Raw genomic sequence first — 4,780 nt, forward strand, 5'->3', positions numbered from 1 at the left:
CTGGCCCATGTCCTTCCGTCAGGGTCTAGCTATTCTCTCCCTTTGTCGTCCCACGCGCGACGCTCGGCCGTGTCAGTCCGCTCCGCGCCAAAATTTTCCCGCTCCTCGGTGGCGTCAGCTTAGCTTCTGCCCTCTCTGCGTCTCTGATCCCCCTTTCCTTACAATGTATTCATAAAAAATAATTTTAAGATAGGCCTCCTACTCACGGACCAAAACTTTGATTGCATTCATCTCTCCTTTTTATATTATATAATCCATTTGATTATTTTGACGTGATATTACTATAAGGTTCCTTCTCTCAGGTGGCAAGGATACGTACACATTCCGTATAGTCCAACCGGAGCTCAGATGAAAAGAGTTGGGAATTGGAAGCATATTAATAATATCCTTCTAGCAGATGGTCAGAAGCTCTTCCCGGAAAAGTACAGTAAGTAAGTATGAGGACAGATTGTAATTCATAATGATTAATAGATTGGGCAACACAAAATGATCTGAACAAATTTTTAAGTATTCTTTCAAATGCTTGTGGTACGATGGTGACGATAATGATGGTGATGATGATGATAATGATGACGATGATAATAATAATAATAATAATAATAATAATAATAATAATAATAATAATAATAATAATAATAATGATAATTATAATAATAATAATATAGTAGTATAATAATAATAATAATAATAATAATAATAATAATAATAATAATAATAATAATAATAATGATAATATATAATAATAATATAGCAGTAGTAATAATAATAATAATAATAATAATAATAATAATAATAATAATAATAATAATAATAATGATAAAAATAATAATGAAAATAATAATAATAATAATAATAATAATAATAATAATAATAATAATAATAATAATAATAATGATAATGATAAAAAAAATAATAATACTAACAACAATAATACTAATAATACCTACATTAATAAAAAATCAGTAAATGGAATAGCAACGATGATTACATGAATTCATTATTTAATTCTAAAAATCAAGAATTACAGTGATACTGTAAAACCACGAATGGCAGATTTTTTTTTTTTTTTTTTTTATGGGAATCCCACATATCTTACATTTCATTGATTCCACAGTTTCTATGGCATGGATGTAAATATGACATGGTTCCCTTTACCACCCTATTGGATGCCACACACTGGATCTGCGTCCGAAAATTACACGGGATCCACTTTTTCTGGAAGAGACGTCACCATCATTGAAACAATAGCTGGAGCACTCAACTTCTCCGTTCATCTTGTTCCTTACAGAGGAACCGAAAACGTATGAATTTGATTTTTTTTTCTTTATGCAGGCCAAGGGCAACAAAAATGAAAAAGAAAAGGCCCACTAGATTGCCAGTTCCCTTAAAGTTATTAGGAGTTAGCCAAAACTGTGAGACAAATGTCTTGAAACTTCCTTCTTGAAAGAAGTCAAGTCGTGGGAAGATGGAAATACAGAAGCAGGCAGGGAGTTCCAGAATTTACCAGAGGAAGGTATGAATGATTGAAAGTACTGGTTAACTTTTGTATTAGAGAGTTAGACACAATAAGGATGAGAGGAAGAAGAAAGTCTTGTGCAGCGGGGCCGCAGGAGAAGCGAAGACATGCAGTTAATAAGATCAGTAAAGCAGTTAGCATGAAAATAGCGATAACAAACAGTAAGATATGCAACATTCCGGCTGTGAGAAAAAGGCTGAAGACAGTCACTCAGAGAAGGGGATTTGATGAAACGGAAAGCTTTTAATTCCACCCTATGTAACAAAACTGTGTGAGTGGAATCCCCTTCCCAAACATGCGGAAAATACTCCATACAAGGAGCCTTGTACCTTTGTACAGAGTTAGCAGTTGAAGGGGCGAGAAAAACAGGCGGAGTCTCCTCAGAACGCTTTGACTTCATAGAAGCTGTTTTAGCAAGACATGAGATGTGAGGTTTCCAGTTTAGATTATGAGTAAAGCACAGGCCGAGGATATTCGGTGCAAAAGATGGAGACAGTTGAGTGTCATTGAAGAGGGGACAGTGGTCTGGAAGATCGTGTAGAGTAGATAGATGGAAGAATTGAGTCTTTTGACGCATTGAACAATATTTGGGACTAAATTAGGTTCATAAGCCTTCCGAGGGTTTATGCCAGAGAGGGCATGGAAAACATCATTACGAAGAACCTTTATTGTAGGCATGAAATAGTCAAAGAGAGGAGGAGTAGGACGGACAAGCCCAAAATCATCCAAGATGGAGTTGTTAGCAAAGATTTGTGAGAAACGTTCAGCTTTAGAGACAGATGTGATGGCAGTTGTGCCATCTGGATGAAATAAAGAAAGAAAAGATGAAGAAGAAAAGTTATTGGAGAAGAAGTGACAAGGGGAGTTGGAGTTTGAGAGATTTTGACATTTTTTATTCATGACGCAGTGTTTGGTAAGTTGAAGAACAGACTTGGCATGATTTCGAGCAGAAATGTAAAGTACACGACATTCAGGTGATGGAAGGCTCAAGTACCTTTAGTGGGCAACCTCTCTATCATGCATAACACGAGAACAGACTGTGTTAAACCAAGGTTAGAAGAGTGAGGATTGTACTCCTCCATGCCATGCACTATCACCTCCACAATCCGTTCAGCACGCAGAGACGGGTGTCTGACACGGAAACAATAATAATTCCAGGGGAAATCAGCATAATACCTCCCAAGGCCCCCCCAACTTGCAAAGGCAGAAGAGAAAAGCCAAAGCGGTTGGTGACATTGAAATCTCCAAGGATGGAGATCTCTGCGAAAGGATAAAGGGATAGAATGTGCTCCACATTGGATGTTAAATAATAAAAAAAATTTGCTATAGTCCGAGAAGTATGGGGAGATAAATTTAGTTAGAGTGACTATTGAGTCGAAGCCAGATGGTGGAAAACTCGAAAAAATACAGGAGCGTGAGCACGACAGTAAGTCACATAGACGCAACATCCAGCTTTGGAACGAAAATGAGAATAGAAAAAGGAGGGAACAGAAGAGGGGCTACTGTCCGTTGCCTCAGACAGCTGTGTTTCAGTGAGGAAAAAGAATATGAGGTTTAGTAAATGAGATGTGATGTTCTACAGTTTGAAAATTAGATCTAAGACCGCGAAGAAAAAGTTGAGAGGTGCCAAGACAATTTTAATCGCTACCTGAAGAGCAGTTCGACCTGGGGACATTTCTGATCCCCTCCCCAGAAGGGGACTTTGAGGCTGTATTAGGAGTGGCCATTATTTAGTTTGAAAGAAAGAATTGTGCGTAATAAGTGTATGTAGTTTTATGAGAAGGAGAGTTGTCTTTAGAGGGCAGGTTGTGACTGCCTCCTTGAATTGTGAGACACAACGGAAAACGTTCAGCGAGATCACAACTAGCTTTAATTAATGGAAGGCTCACAGAATCTCTGAATTGATCCGGAAAAGAACTAGTGCTGCCTGGGAGTAAATTATCGTTTCGGTAGGTGTTTACTACCTCCTCCTTAGAATTAATTAACGTTTACATTTGTTTGATGACCAGTAAGAGAGAGAGAGAGAGAGAGAGAGAGAGAGAGAGAGAGAGAGAGAGAGAGAGAGAGAGAGAGAGAGAGAGAGAGAGAGAGAGAGAGAGAGAGAGAGAGAGAGAGAGAGAGAGAGAGAGAGAGAGAGAGAGAGAGAGAGAGAGAGAGAGAGAGAGAGAGAGAGAGAGAGAGAGAGAGAGAGAGAGAGAGAGAGAGAGAGAGAGAGAGAGAGAGAGAGAGAGAGAGAGAGAGAGAGAGAGAGAGAGAGAGAGAGAGAGAGAGAGAGAGAGAGAGAGAGAGAGAGAGAGAGAGAGAGAGAGAGAGAGAGAGAGAGAGAGAGAGAGAGAGAGAGAGAGAGAGAGAGAGAGAGAGAGAGAGAGAGAGAGAGAGAGAGAGAGAGAGAGAGAGAGAGAGAGAGAGAGAGAGAGAGAGAGAGAGAGAGAGAGAGAGAGAGAGAGAGAGAGAGAGAGAGAGAGAGAGAGAGAGAGAGAGAGAGAGAGAGAGAGAGAGAGAGAGAGAGAGAGAGAGAGAGAGAGAGAGAGAGAGAGAGAGAGAGAGAGAGAGAGAGAGAGAGAGAGAGAGAGAGAGAGAGAGAGAGAGAGAGAGAGAGAGAGAGAGAGAGAGAGAGAGAGAGAGAGAGAGAGAGAGAGAGAGAGAGAGAGAGAGAGAGAGAGAGAGAGAGATAGAGAGAGAGAGAGAAGAGAGAGTAAATAGAGAGAGAGAGAGAGAGAGAGAGAGAGAGAATAGGTAGCAGAGAGAGAGAGAGAGGGTAGAGATGTATTTTTGCGCTTATAGCGTAAGACAACATAATTATAGGAGACAATTCCAAACAAAACACACACACACACACACACACACACACACACACACACACACACACACACACACACACACACACACACACACACACTTACTTTTACCTCCCACCTCTAGTCTGTCACACTCCATAATGCAAAAGTTAACCAGTACTCTCAATCATTCATACATTTCTCTGGAACTCCTTCCTGCTTCTGTATTTCCAACTTCTTATAACTTGACTTTATTTAAGAGGGAGGTTTCAAGGCATTCATCCTTTTCTTTTGGGTCTTTTAGACCTGCAACGGGACTGACAACTAAGTGAGCCTTTTTTTTTTTTCGTTTTATATTGCCTATGGCCAGCTTTTCCCTTCTTAAACACACACACACACACACACACACACACACACACACACACACACACACACACACACACACACACACACACACACACACACACACACACACACACACACACAG

Source organism: Portunus trituberculatus, chromosome 43, assembly GCF_017591435.1.
Source record: "Portunus trituberculatus isolate SZX2019 chromosome 43, ASM1759143v1, whole genome shotgun sequence".
Classification (NCBI taxonomy): domain Eukaryota; kingdom Metazoa; phylum Arthropoda; class Malacostraca; order Decapoda; family Portunidae; genus Portunus; species Portunus trituberculatus.